Source organism: Gopherus flavomarginatus, chromosome 9 (genome assembly GCF_025201925.1).
Source record: "Gopherus flavomarginatus isolate rGopFla2 chromosome 9, rGopFla2.mat.asm, whole genome shotgun sequence".
Taxonomy (NCBI): Eukaryota; Metazoa; Chordata; order Testudines; family Testudinidae; genus Gopherus; species Gopherus flavomarginatus.
In genome coordinates, this window is record NC_066625.1 from 82681125 (window position 1) to 82696955 (window position 15831).

The following is a 15831-nucleotide window of genomic DNA, read 5'->3' on the forward strand; positions in this document are numbered from 1 at the left end:
TCCATTAAAGCAGTGATTCCCAATGGGAGCTGCTGGAAGTTGCCAAAATGTCCCTCAGGCTGTATCGCTTCCAGCAGCTCCCATTGGCCTGGAGCAGCCAACCGCAGCCAGTGGGAGCCATGATCAGCCGGACCTGCGGACGCGGCAGGTAAACAAACCGGCCCAGCCTGCCAGGGGCTTTCCCTACACAAGCAGCGTCTCATGTTTGGGAAACACTGCATTAAAGCAAGGCACCCACTCTCATGGTGGTCAGTTCAAATTGTATACAGATGCATGGAAGTCAAACCTGAAAGTATGTCAGGTCAATCTCAGGAACTGGGAAGCAACAGCCCTTAACAGAGCAAGGTGGGAGCAGATTTGTCACGTTGCCGTTAACCTCTTTGAAGCAAGGCACGTCAGCACCTTATGTGAACAACTGGAACAGCACAGAGCAAGCATATAATAACCTGCAACAGTCATGGTCAGTTTTTTGTCTGTCCCACATGCAACCATGTTTGACCTCCGATATATGTATTCATTTTATAGTGTTCGCTGAATCCTCATACATTGACATTAATGTCAGGCTCTATCATTGTCAAATAGTTTTATCTTATTCTACACTCTCTATCTGTCCATCTCTAATATATACACACTGCTGGGGCATCTAGATTCATCCTTCCTGTTTCACAAAGGACTAAACTTACTCCTTCCCTTATTTAGGTAACTTTTCCAAGTTGGAGTTAGTTCAACTGGAGACAATGTTTCCTTCTTCACTAAGTACTCTGCATATATTAAAAGCCCTCCCTCTTCCTCACAATCTCCTCTGCACATTTCTCTTTCTGTTACAAACCCTAAACACCTCTCTAGGACTCGGGTCTCTAACTTTCTTTGCTGCCAACTTTTGTCAGCTTTATTCCTGTTAAGTAGGATCTTATTCTGCATGTGTCTCCATTGAAATCGATGAGAATACTTGTGTACTAAGGTATTTCAAAATAGGAGTGGATCTGGAAGTATCTGACCCGGTATTTGCTTCCAAACACACACATTTTCCTTCTCTCCCCAGGTCTTTTCCCTAATCCAACTATATTATTTAATATTTATACTGCAGTATCACCTGAAGGTCACCAGCAGTTTGGGCCCCATTGTGCAGGGTGTGGTACAGCCAGATAATAAATGACAGACTCTGACCCAAACAGTATATCATCTAGGTTTTTAAGTTCTCCTCCTGACAGCAGACCGCTAGTGGATTTTGGAGTTGTTTTGGGCACATGTGTGTATGTCAAAGGGGTGAGTTACGTAGTTTGGTCCTGAGACTAGTTTTTTGCTCCTCCAGCGCAGCTCTAACTGCTTTCACTAATGGAGGGGGAACAGTTCTGCTCCACCTGCCAATTTTAAAACTGTGACATCTGAGTAGGTTTAACTTGCCGCTCTCTGGTAGCTTTGCATATGCTGAAGGAATGTGCCAAAGTATCTATTTTGACACCCTCTGAAATCCCTTTGGCTCCAGCAGAGTACTGCACAGGATGTAAGTTAGTGCAAAATTTGGTATTAATACTCTAGGTCAGATCATGCCCACTGGTTCTGTCACTCAGCCAATCATAGAGAGATGCCCCAGAATGTCATCTGGGGATTCTCCTAACAGGTAATCCCTTGATAATGCAGTATCAACACAGGGTGCCTTCCTGCAGGGCTGGGGTAATGACTGGGTGAGAAAGGGGGCATGACTAGTGATTTCCAACCAAAGGAGTAGCTTTTTAGGGTCAGTTCTAGCTGTTATAATCTCAAGCAGCCTGTAGGCTGCTCTAAATTACACTGATGGCTGGTTTAACACCCCAGTCAGTTCCAGGAAAACATAAGGTGGCTTGGAGCTACTTTTCCCCTTCATATCCATATGTTTCACTGAGGACACAGGGATCTGATCCTCTGTGTGGAATAAGGAGAGAGTTAGGAGAGAATTTGTGCTATATAGCTTTAGCATCACGTGAATGCTTTTGATCTTTCTGAATGCTGACTTTGTTACACAGTAATAATTTGGGGGGCCCATTTCTTAATATATAGACCAGTTGCAAAACTTTTAAAATTTGTTTTCTCCTTCCAATAATGCCTAAATACAGAGTAAATTCAAGTGGCACCAGCAGAGAATAGAAGAAGTAGGGATTTTTTTAGGGAAAGACAGAATGCTCTGTACTTTATTAGCAGACAAACTGACTAACTGCCCAAAGCGACAAACTTAGAGTGTCTGGATAACCTTTAAATGCCCTTTTATTAAGTAATTCAGAGCTTGAAGCACTTGCTGCATATAAGGTGCAGAAACAGGCCTTTGTGACTTGGTGTAGTAGCAAAATACTCTAACAGGGGAACATAAAACATTATGTTGTGTCTGAGAGGAGAGCTGTATTTTCACTTCATTCTCATGTGATGTTGCCTAAAATAACTGCAGCAGAAAGACTGTGTGCAATACTTTCCCTCACCCCACAAATAATTTTTCCACAGAGTAGTGGTCTCTAAAACATTTCATTGTGGCTAGAGATGTATGGAGAAGGCATTAAATACCTTAAATGCTTTTTTCGCAGTGTGGACTTTTGGTTCATCATGACCACTTAAAAGCGACATTTCTCAATTAAAAAATAAAAAGAGTATTTGACTCCTACCAGAAACTGAGAAGCCTTGAAGCCCACCAGGGTCCTTGTTTTACTGGATTATGAGAAAATAGGCTTGTATTATATACTATCTGCTATATGAATAGCATAAAAATGGATGTTTCTGAAATGCCTAAACTGTAAGATTCTGAATATTCTCATGGAATTTTCAAAGGCATGAGGCTGGATGTCCAACTCCCATTGTAAGTACCTGATTTCCATTTGTGCCTTTTAAAATCATCCCCTTTCCCCAAAAGTCCCTGTGCTCCCATCTATATATCTATGGGGCAGGGAATTTCACCCAAAGAAAGGATTCCTAAAACACCTATCACAGATGGCCTGATTTTCAAAAAAGTTCAGCATCCAAAATCTCCCTTTGAGAGTAACAGGAGTTGTTGAGTATTGTACACTTTTGAAAATTAAGCTTTAAATTGTGTCCTCTCTTATCAGTATTAAACACACACAAGTGCTGGCAAGAAACTAACTGAAACTTTACTTCCTGGCTCCGCCACATGATCTGGGTCAGAGTTACAAAGGTCACATGTTATGGATGAGTGTTTCATGAATGTAGTGGCTACTGTTACACCCAGCGCTGCTGCTTGGATCAGGTTGCGGGATGGAGTTAGGGCATCCATTATAAAGCCCCTTTCTGATTAAAAAAAAAAGTGTGTGGTTTTGCAAAACGACTATATTAATAGAAACGTCAGATTCTGGGGTGGCCATTTAACTTTCAATTGGAATCAAAGGACCGTAAAGGGGTAAATAATGGGATTTTTGCAACTGACTCCAATGCAAATAGTTTCAGGCCCTGGACACCTTTGTTTTACAGAGCTTTGCTGGATGCTTTGTTTTGTTTTGTAATGTTTGAGGATATTAGTATTGAAGAGAATAGGGAAGGAAATGGGCTTAGATTGAGTTTGTCAAGTTGAGTTTACACTGACCGTTTTTTCTCACTGTAAGGTGCCAGGCCATAAGTGAAGAATAAGGTCTGTACTTCCATAGGTGAGGTATGTCAACCTTGCATAAAGCCAGTGGAACTAGACCCCTGGCTTCACATCTGTTGCACACATTAACTCCTCATTGTTTCCTCATATATAGTGTATTACAATAATGGTTTGCAATACAATGAACCTGATCCTACAATCCTCACACAGTGTGACAAGGTCTGTCAGGTCTTCTGTGTCCCCTGCTGGAGGCATTAGTGACCTGACACTCCCCACCCAAGGAAAATCCACTCAGCCTGGGTGACCAATAGGACAGTCCTCCAAAAGCCTAGAAAGGCCAGGAGAAACTACTGACCAGTCAAGAACCACAAAGTCAGTAAAGAAGGCTTGCTTGCTTTTGTTCTGGGGCAGATGCCAAGACTCATAGCAAGACTGATGCCAAGGTCACAGCACAGGCTGCCCTGCCCCAGACTGGCAGTCAAACTTTGCAGACTAAAGCAGGGACTATGTGCAGTACCACTCATAGCCCTGAACGGGGCACTGGACAGCAGTCCGTCCCCCCCTCCACCCCACACACACATGTGGGCAAAGTTCCCATTGATTTCAGTGGGAATTTTTCCCTAGGATCTGACCCTTAATTATTAGTGGATGAAATAATATAACATAAAATCGCGATTCAGTGAGGTTCTGACATAAGAAGAAAATAACGTTTATTTGTTTTTCTTTTTGAAAATAAGCACATAATAAATATACAGCGGGCACACACAAAGGTACATTACAGTTTCTAAATAAAACATTTGTTCTAGCAGTGATTTCTCATGTTAAGTACAGGGGACAGCGCTGACACCTGTGAAATCTCTACCTTCAGAACGAACTTTTTAGTGGGCCACTGTACTTGTACGATGCATCTTTTCCACTATGGCTGACCCCAGAGGTTCAAAAATCAGGAGTCAGGGTCCAAAAAATCATTAGACAGGTTTCAAAAAATCAAGACACCTCCCGGCCCTAAGAAACTTCACTTTAGATGTTTTCTTTTTCCTTCTTTTTTTCTTTTTAGCCTTTATGATTCACTCAGGCCACATTTCAAGCTTTTTCTTCTGAATCGCAAGGGCTAGAAGCTTTTCTTTCTTTTAAAGGTTCTGAGATTCAAGTGTAACCTCTTTAAATAAAACATCAGATATTATGAATCCCATGATAAAATCCTGAGGGTTGGTAACTGTGCTTTACTAAGCTGCCCACAAAGAAAAATAGTCATATTTTACCCATGTATCCTGCGATCCCATCTGAGGATCTCAATGCGGCGCGCAGATCTAAATGAACAACACAGTGATGAGTTGACTATTGTTATCTCCCAGTTGGCACTTGGAGGCTCAAGGCTCTGTGTGGCTTCTCTGCAACAAGAGATGAGCTCTTAACTCTGGTTAGCTAACTCTGCTTAAAATAAGAGAGAAGACCCGGCAGTGAGACTTTTAACTCGATAGCTCAATTAAAGCCTATAGGGGAGCTTGGGGTGGAACTCAAGATGCTCACCCGAGTTTAAAAACTGACCTGACGTGTCTTCGCTGCGATTTTAATCTGAGTTAGCTAACCTGAGTTATGAAACCCCTCTGCCTCTTTTTAAAAAAGCAGCGAAGACATACTGCGTGTATTTTGCCCAAGCTACTGAGGAGCGCTGTGGCCGAAAAGAATCCAGATTGCCTAACTCTAGTTCAGAACATCCCTTCTGCCTTCTTAAGAGGCAGAGTTGTCCCAGGACAAACATTTGTTTGGCCCAATTTTCAAAATACTCCATACCCAACATTCTAACCTCTTTGGAAAAATCTGACCATGCATCTTGGTGTCTAAATGGTACTGCTGAGCATAACTGAATCTCTGGCCCATTATAACTGGGCTTATATATACATTAAGGTACTGTACCATATATCAGTGTGGTACAATGTTAACAGAAAGTAGGCCAAACTCTCCTTACACTTGTGTAATTCCATTGGCCTCAATAGAGTTACTTCTGATTTACACCAATGGAAAAAGAAATGACAAATTCTTATTAGACTGTAATGTGGATATTTATCTGTGTGAAAAAAAACTACTGAACTGCCCCTAAACTCTATAAATCTGGGAAAATACAAACCTGAAACACACGACAGCTAGCAATTAACAGTGGGTCATAAAAATGTCCCAGAAGAGATTCGGATTTCTTTTGGATTTCATTGCTTTTCCCATTTGAAATCTACAGTATAATGAGCTTTTAACACAAGACTTTGGGTTGTGTTTGTGGTTTTGCATATTTACTTATTGTGTCTTCCCTGATAAAGTTCTATATGCAGAATTTCACTATGTACTGCAGATGTTTGGTAAAATGAATATGAAGACAATAGTTTTCAAATTGAAATATTGTGGCTATAGTTAAACTTTAGCTTAACCCCAGTAAGTGAGTTTGCTCCGTCTTCAACCTAACCTGTATTCCCCTCTCCAAAACTTGGCCATTTGTTCTGTTTGACAATGTGGCTTTCTAAAGAACATGTTCCTTAATCTAAACCTATAGATTCTTCTATAACTTTTTCCTTGTGTGGGAATATGGATCAATTTCCTACAATGAAAACTATGCAACCTAGCAAATATTTTAATCACCACACTACTGGCAATTGAAATATTTGGAGTATAGGAACTCAAGGAGGGAATAAAGAACTAAAATTGTGCAAGACTTTTTAGGCAATTTGCATGGGTTGAAGGGGGAAGTGAAGGATGTTTTCCTTAGGGCATTTTTTTTTCAGCCTGAAATTCCTGGACAAGCGAACACATAATTTATTTTTTTCTTCACTCTCCACCCATCAATTTTTCTCCCCTCCCCCACCGCTGTTTAAAATCTGAGGTCGACTGCTGCTATGTGCGTTGTTCAGCCTTCCCTACGCAGAATGGGTGGAGAAAACATAATCAGAAAAATAATTGTCTCCATTGCAGTGGAGGGGGAAAAAATGGGGCCCAGCATGCATGATGGAACGTGCAAGGACCACCAGAAAAGTGCAGTGGAGTTGGAAGCTGGTAGAACTCCTTTTAGAACAATCTGCTCCGAAGGCGTACCTCTAAAAAGAAAAGGAATCCCAAAAGAGTAGTGAAGTACCAGAATGCACCGGCTAATAACTTTAAATAGTTCATTGAGTCTTCCGGAATTTTTTTTGTTCTTCTTCAGAAATAATCTGCTTACATCGTTAAGACCTTCAGCTAAGCCCAGTAACACAAATTACCAGATGTTGTATCCCCTTGTTTTTTCCATCAAAAGACCAACCACCAAGCTTGTTGAAAGAGAGAGGTCATTGTCCCTCCCTGGCAATAAAACTATTTTTGCAACTCCTAACAAATGAAATGAGAATACTTTTCAGCTGTAGAGGGGATCCTATCTCCTACTTCTTCCAAGGCTCCCCGTTTGGCTTTGTTATTTTCTAATAATGCACTCATGTGTAAGCTAATAATCTGAACAGAGGGAAAATGAAGAGACTAAAAAAAATAGCAGAATGAATTAGGGCAATTGAGGTCGCTCTCTTTCATTTTTGCTGGAAGGATTGTAGCCCTAGTTTTTACCTTATCGCTTATTACACAATTTATGATAAAATGAGATGTGATTCCAGTCTTATTGTTGTGCTATAGCCTATTGAACATGCATATATAGAATTCATTTCAAATTTAAACACTATCTTAATTATAAATTGAATAAAATGGACAACCTATCAGGTTCCCTAAATTGCATTCTAACAAATAATTTCACTTTCCATTACTTTTCCACCAATGATATATTGGGCATAACAGTGTTGAGCATACATCCTGTTCCTTTACCTTAATTGTGCCAGAGATTTTATTGTATGACAACTACTTCTCGGTCTGCATTTGTGTTGTTTACCACTCGTGTCCCAGAAACTGTGTGTTATAGATTTGCAGTACAGATACACAAAACCTCTGGGAAATAGTTCTATAAATGCTGTGTTTTTTAAATCTTAATCTACTACAAATTATACATTCTGTAGTTATAAATATAGATCCTCATTCTGATCTCATTTTACCTCACTTCTACAACTGTGACACTGCACTGGCATCACTAATCATTCCTGATTTTATGCAAGATTTGAGATCAGAATCAGGCCCAGAAACTGTTGGTGGATTGGAAAGATGTGATTAAAATAGATCTAAAAAAAAAGGATAGATCAAAAAAAAAGTATATCAGTCCAAACCAAGTGCATTTTTTTATAAAATAGTTGGATTTTACAGGATATTTTGCAAAGTAAATTGAAAAAGTTGGCTGAAGTTTGCCACTAACTTCTCGGTAGCACTCTAAAAATATTATTGATGTTAAAAGAATATGATAAGAGATGAATAAAGAAGAAATAACAAGAAGGGTAAAGAAGTAGAATGTAAAGAATGAAGCAAAATAATTTTGTTGGTTTCTTCTGAAAGTCGGTAATTGAGTTTTTGTTTCTAACACATAAACCTACATTCATATTCTACCCTTCTTTACCCTTTGCTTGCTCAGTGGTTTCACTGGCATTACACTGGTGAAACAGAACAGATTTTGCTTCTTTTTGCTTATAGTGATCTAACTTTCTAGATAAACATACATTTATATTATGATTTTAAGTTCCAAATGTAACTTCTGTAGAACATGATTTTACATTTAATACAAAATATGAGTCACACAGGCTTAGGTATTTCTAACTTTTACATCTAATCTAACACTTATTTAGATTTGAGGTACATGTTTCAATGGGCTACAAAGGCACATGTATTAATTACCTTATAAAGTCTTTGCTACGTTATTGAACTTGGTGAGTTTTTTAACACAAATCTGTAAAAATCAATTGTACTTTTCATACGATGTAATACTATAAAACATTTAAAGTCATAAAGGTATGTTACGTTTAGGCTGTCATCTGACATTACAGTGCTTCGTTTTTTGAATCAGAACAAAGTTAACTCATTTGGACAAATACTCTGAAACTTTTTCAAAAAGAAAACAAAACAATTGTATAATTAACAGTCACATTATTATTTTAGTGCGTTTTCTGTAATTGATCAGTACTGGAAACCACTGTCTTTAATCCATACTCCTCTCCCTTCCTAAGGTTTTGTTTGTATTTATTTTTAGTTGAAACACACTGGCTTTTCCTTATCATAACTTACTTACAGTTCTGAATAGTATTAAAATAGCATAAACACAAACACTTGTTGCATTTAAAAGAACAGCTTTTCTTCTTCTGAAATTTGCAAACAGGCCATGCAATCTAATAGTCTCTCAGAAATTATAGGAGCAAGTTGCCACAGCCCAGCAATGTAGCGCTAAAGACACTTCTGCGCATTACAAATGAAACTATTCCTTTTTCCCCCCCTTTAAGCAGAGAGTTGACCAACACACACAAAAAATACAATTTTAGTCCATTTTTCCCCCAATTGAAATGATTTGCTATCATTGTTACTCCATCTTTTATCTCCCAAATAGTTTCAACTGTGTTAATGTGTGAGTGTACTCTTTTTTTCTTATCAGGCTCTCGGCAGCATTTGTGATTCATAGCAGTCATCAAAGTGATAATAAACTCATTCACAATACTAACAAACATGGGGCTCCCAGTTATTTACGAGGCAAATTCACTGCAATGCTGGGCAGTGGAACAGGGGAGAATCAAGATGGTGTTGATTGATAAATTGACAGGTTAATTTACAAGTGGATAATAGGAGTTAGACCCAGGGGGAGCGAATGCAGGCCGATATTCTAGCTTGGTTGCACTGCCATCTGTCTTATGCTTGGGAATCTGCAGGAGCAATGCTAGTCAAGATGAAATGCACACACATTCTTCCTAAGTTAAAGACAAAGACCCCTATTTACTGCAATTTTAATTTGTTTGCTGGAGTGACGCAGCGCACAATGGACCCCCAGATGTCATATATCCAATAAATTCTCAGAATTTCTCTTCATTTAAAATTTTAACTGTTTCTATTTGTTGGAATACTTTTGTGCGTGTGTCGTTTTAGCTAGGGAATACAAAGAATATTTTTGCAGATTATAGGAGAATGAGATGTATTCCTGCAATTCTCTTGTTCAATATATGAATGTAGTCTTTGTTTTCTATTTAATATGTCTATATATGCTGTACTTATAAAGGTTATAGATTATACAAGACTCTGTTTCACCTTTTTTTTTTCCATCTGATAAGCCTGTTCTTGAGAATTCGTGTTGTTTTGCCCGCACCTGTACTGCTAACAGGAATTTAGCTTTACATGCACAGTATTTATTGTCTTGGTGTAGAACACAGTGCAACTTTTGTCAGTCTCCCTAGTTTTGTAATTCCAAAGCTGAAGTATCATTTTTAAGGCACTAAGTCATTGGTTTTATGTCACTGACTACTGAACTAAATTGGTCATTGCCTTTCCCAAGCTGACCTGAAATTTGATGGAATTCAGGATCAAAGACCTATTGTCATTATGCAACTTTGAAGTTAATAAATTCCTCTCTTGCATTAAAGAAGTTTAATTGAGAAACAAAAAAATGAGAAAGGAAAGGAAAGAGAATTTTCTTCCTTGGATTATAAAATATAAACCTTTAAAAATAAAACATTGTTTTTATCAGTGACCTGGTCTACTTGCAAGCTATCTAATTTTCAGCTGTTGTACTATAACTCCAGAACAGATGTCTTAGCACTGATTCTTTAAAATCAGGGAATAGTACGGAGGGTCTATATCTGCTACCATCCCGTTCATGAGCAGCAGTGCATTATATTTATTCTCTGCCAAATCCCTAAGAGCTTGAGGTCTTGAATATCTGGTCAAACCACATACTCTAGGCTCACATTTTGTAGCACACAATATGAGTGGGATAAAAGTACTGTACTGGTAAATCAGATTGCTGGGTTTATATTATACTAAACTGGGTATTAAATTCGGAACTATTTCAAGCACCTCTTAGATCCAAATTCTGCAGTGACTCTTACTCCGTGCACCCTAATAGGGGAAAAAGTCAGTGGGATTGTACAGAATGTCAATCAGGGCAGCTTGTTTGTCGTGATCCCTAGTGAGTCATAACATTCTAAATGAAGCTGTGAAGGCATTCGGGGCAAATCCTGTCCTACACACCTAGCCCAAATACAAGGACTTGACACAGGGAAACTCTGCACTGGTCAGGAGGAGGAATCATCTTTCACCTGCATAGGCCACAGACCTGCTCTGTGGTGACGGCTCTAGCCTCTGAGCTGCCATAGCCTCCGAGCTCCAGGAGCCTGTCCATCATAGGAGTAAATAGCTGGTGATAATAACAAAGGTACTGGTCTTGCCGTTGATCACTCCAACCCCCGTGTCAGCACATAGGAGCCCCTGCCCACCCTCTATGTATAGTCACAGTATACAGTATCATGCCCCCACTACTCGATGAAACTAGATAGTTTGCTGACCCTACACCGGTCAACGAAATAATTCTTTCCGTTGCATGAAATAGGGTGAACTGTTACGAGACTACATGTGCAGCAAAACGCACAATGGTGTTTGCTTTTGTAACACTTTAGAATTGCTCCTGAAAAAGAACGAAAGCTGCTACTTCCTAGGTACCTAAAATAAAACACAGTGAGAAGTTGGGATTTTAAAGAAATACACTTTTTAAATACAATTCTTTCCTTTTCCTCTTTTTACATAACAACTGATTCAGGAAGCCTTTTTGGGTTTTGCATCCAAACACAATGTGCCAGATTCCTTTCTAGTGTAGCACTCCTGAATTGGAAATTAAATTCGTTGTGATACACCAGACATGAATATTTATTTATTATCATCCTCATCAGTGTATTATCTGAGCCACTATTAACTAATTTTCATTCTTCTGTTTGCTCGTGCTTTTGTAGAGTATATTGAGTGTCTCTGAGTATTTAAAAAGGCACATTTCCCCCCTCTTTTTTTTTTTTTGTGTAGCCAATTTTTATTTAAAAATATATGTGGTTTTCCCAACAAGATTTGTTCCTTGGTTCTTTTGAAAGCTGTTAGAAAATCTCCTGCATGTTTAATTAAAAATTGAAAATGATTTTATAAGCATTTCAGAAGAATATTTGGAATCATACAAGCACTAAAAAGTTAGGCTTTTTTTCTAAAGGGAAATAAACAGACACACATATATAGCTATAGAAATGTAGCAGTTGAAGGTTTTTAGCTAGGTATCGTCAGTGATCCTGAAATTATTGAACATAGTAGTAGTATGAAAACCTACATAGTGAGCAATTATTAGAATCCCCCCCCTTTCATATTGACATCATCATCATCATAAAAAAAATCATTTCTATGAGGTGATGAGAAGTTGAAAAGTACAATAAAGGACCTATGGCCCTCTCATCCCGGGGCCAAATTCATGGCTGGTGTATGCTAATATAGGCAGAGGCCTCTAATGATGGAGAATGTTCTGGTTGGGGTAGCAAAGCATCTACAACTTCTATTTACAGGAGAGGAGTGTACTTCCTGCCTTTCTCCTGTAAATGGAAGTTTTAGATTCCCACTGACAGCCATGTGATGAGGGCAGTAGCAATATGCTGATGCAGCAGTTCCCCTCCAAGGTTCCCTCTGGCAGAACTTATGTGAATTCTGTTCTCAGTCACAGCTGCCCACCCTGAGTATTCTGGGTAGAGGACAGAGGTTAGTAACAATGGTGAACCCCTCTCACTACCCCAAAGACTGAGCTTTTGCAGTATTATGGGCTTAATGGCTTCTTTTCTTTGCATGTCTATATTTGGACCCTTATTCTGTATACGTGGATATCAGTCTATCATTGTGTTTGATTGTGGAGCTTGTCTTGGCTATTTTCGTGTGTAAGGTCTTTGGGGCAGGGACTTACTCTGGTTTCACAGTGCTTAGCACAACAGGGCCCTGATTGTGACTGGCACTTCTAGGAAACACTATAGTAATAACAATAACCTTAATAGCTAGCCCTTATATAGAGCTTTACAACAGTAGATCTCAAAGCATTTTACAAAGGAGATCAGTATCATTATCCCCATTTTACAGATGGGGAAACTGAGCACCAAGAAAGAACGTGACTTGCCCAAAGTCACACAGCAGACCCAGGAATTGAATGTTGATCTCTTCAGTCCCAGTTCAATGTCCTATCCATCTGAGGTATGTATATATAAATTTAGAATCAGCTGAACTCAACTGAAAGTCACAAACATTCAAAAAGAAATTATGTGTGTGTGGGTATACAGAGAGAGAAAAATTCTTTTTGAATGTTTGTGCTTTTCAACCGACACTGAATTTTTTTGAGATGTTGTATAGCACTGTGGATAATATGAATTAAACAAGAAGGTACAGTTGGGAAAAAACCCACAACCATAGAGACTGTCTGACTGAGTTAAAAGCAGAGAATATTTAGACTCATTGATTTCCATTATTACTTTCTTCTCATTCCATATGTCACATCAGGCATGATGATATTCTGCTTGGAAAGGAGATCAATGCAAGTAGACAGTACTGATTCTTGCTGTGCAAGAGGGGTTTCCAAAGTCAGCTTGTGATTCAGGAGAGAGTGGCCCTAAATTTGCTATTACTTGAAGAAAAAAAAGAGACGAGAGAGAGAGAAACTCTAGCCTCATACAAAAACTATCCTTTCTTAATTGAAACCTGTTTAAAAACTTAGATGTTCTTTCCAACTATCATACGTCATGATTGTCTTAGTTCCTCTTTATTATTCAAAATCATTTCAAATAAAAGTGCACGTCTTCTTAGTAAACATATTTTATGACTCAGTCCAGGCAAATAATGCTTTCTTCAATTGTGCACTTCCTAAAATAACATGTTGACATCAAATCATCCTGTTTTGAAGAGTTTGTAATAATAAGTAATAATCAATGCTGCAGCCTGAAGGATGCATCAGTTATATTTATTTTGCCGACAATCGAGCTTCTGTCTGTGTTGTGAATTTTTTCTCAGTAATTTTGCATATTTTGTTGTAAAGTGTACTTCAATCTAATTGGCGATGTGGTTACTGACTGCTGATTGAGACAAAATTACACTTTGCCTGAAACAAAAATTGAGTTCTATTATAGGAAATCTCAAATATTGCCCTAGTGCTGCTGGTCTGTTGGATGATGCTATTTATCAGGGATGAAGGAGAACTGAAGAACAGGTAGCACAAGGAAATAGAACTTGATGATGCAGAAATTGGGAAACGTTGCTTGGAATCAGTCTCCAATCGCATGGGAGGAAGAACAAAAAGCAAATCCAGGAGATGATAAAACCATTTTAAATGAAACTGCACACTGAGGAGATTGTGAACCTGTTTCAAATTAAACTGGCTTTGAAGGGCGTGCCCGTGGATTATTTTAGCAACTGAAATTTTGTTGTGTGGGAGTGGCAGGCAGAGAATTGTAAATTATTCAAGAGCAGAGCGTCCCCTGTTTCTGTACACTGCTGCACTAGAACGATGAGTGCTAGAGGAAAGCATGGAGCTCTTGGTTCTATTTGTGTCTGAAGCAGATGTTGACTAGGGTATCACACAAGAGAGGCTGCAGATATAATAGACATGTCCTCAATTATAAAAATTTTCCAGGGACATTTTGAGGGGAGAAAAGATCACATATGTCATTCTAAGTGAACACAGAAATTCTCTTTCAGAGGGTATAAAACTGCCCTCCAGCCTGTGTCCTATTTTGAGCCTTTAAGAAATAGTATTGGAGCCCATGGGGAGAGAGCGCTTGCTAACTTGTAATTTCATATGATTTGAAATGTGGCACCTGCAGGCCTCGTATGTGGCATCACTTAGGAGAAACAGTGAATATCTGCAAGACTGGGTTGTCTAACCAGTCATCTTGAGCAAAAATCCCCCTTTGCGTTTTTATCTTACATATGAAAAATACATAGGGGTTTATTTTAGCAGTAGTTGCTTCTATGTAGATGTAACTTTGGTAAATTTCTCTTCACCTTAGGGAAGGCAAAGTTCCTACAGCAGTTTTATGCAATGTTAGAGATATGTACCAAGTAAAAAGCTTACTGGCTGTCAGGCTTTCTAGATTGGTGAGCATAGTTTCAAGAAGCTGAGCTAGAAAGGATATAAAATAAATGGCCAAATGAAACACATCACAAAGGGATCTAATTAGAACATGGTTGCCGGGGTCCAAGGAATACAATTTAGTTACAAACAATAGGGAGGATGAGGTGGTAGAGTGAATTAATGTACTAACCATTCATCTCTAGAGATTCCAGTTCAAAGATGCACAGTCAAATCCTACAGGATGAGATCTTTCAGATCCTACAGCAATCCTATAGATCAGAAGGGAAAATGAGACACTGTATGTGAACATGAAACCACTCTGAAAAAACAACATGGCTGGTTCTCATTGCTTCAGTTCTCGGTAGGACTCAGCATTCACTTTTGGTTTGTCTAGATAGAAACTGGAACCAAAATAAGTAGGATGGTTGTGATTCGCACCTTTAGTTATTTTTGTTCAATTCTCCATGTGGGCACTCTTATTTTGGACTAAAAGTGTGCTATTTCCATGTAACTTAAGTCAATTTTTAACAACTTCTTTAAACAGAGGACAGTAACCCAAGGTGCGAATTATCATGGATTCATTGTTTTGTTTCCAGTTTCTCCGTAGCGCAGCCCTGAAACACATTTATCATACTGTGTCTTCTGCAGCAAATTTCAAAACCTTTTCTGTTTTGTTCTCATAGACTCATGGACTCCAGGGTCAGAAGGGACCAATGTGATCATCTAGTCCGACCCCCTGCACAAAGCAGGTCACAGAACCCTACCCATCCACTTCTATAACAAACCCATAACCTATGTCCGAGTTATTGAAGTCTTCAAATTGTGGTTTGAAGACCTCAAGCTGCAGAGAATCCACAGCAAGTGACCCATGCCCCACGCTGCAGAGGAAGGCGAAAAACCTCCAGGGCCTCTGCCAATCTGCCCCTAATGGGTTGTTTGTTTTAAAGGGGAATTTTGGTCTTGTGATAAAAGAACAGGACTGGGAGATTTGTGGTTCAGTTCTCAGCTCTTCCATCAACTTACCCTGTGACCCAGGGCAAGTCTCTTAACCTCCCTGTGCCTCAGTAAAATGAGGATAATATTCATCTCCCCCCCAGGATGTATCACACTATTATTGTCTGAAATAATCTGAGCCAGATTTTGCCACCTTTACCCATGCTAAGTAGTACCTTACTCTGCAAGCTATAGCATTGATTTCAATGGGACTTCTCTCAGCATGAGGTAATATTCAGCGTGGTCGGGGCAGAACGTGGCTCTTCTAGTTCCTCCCTGGTCT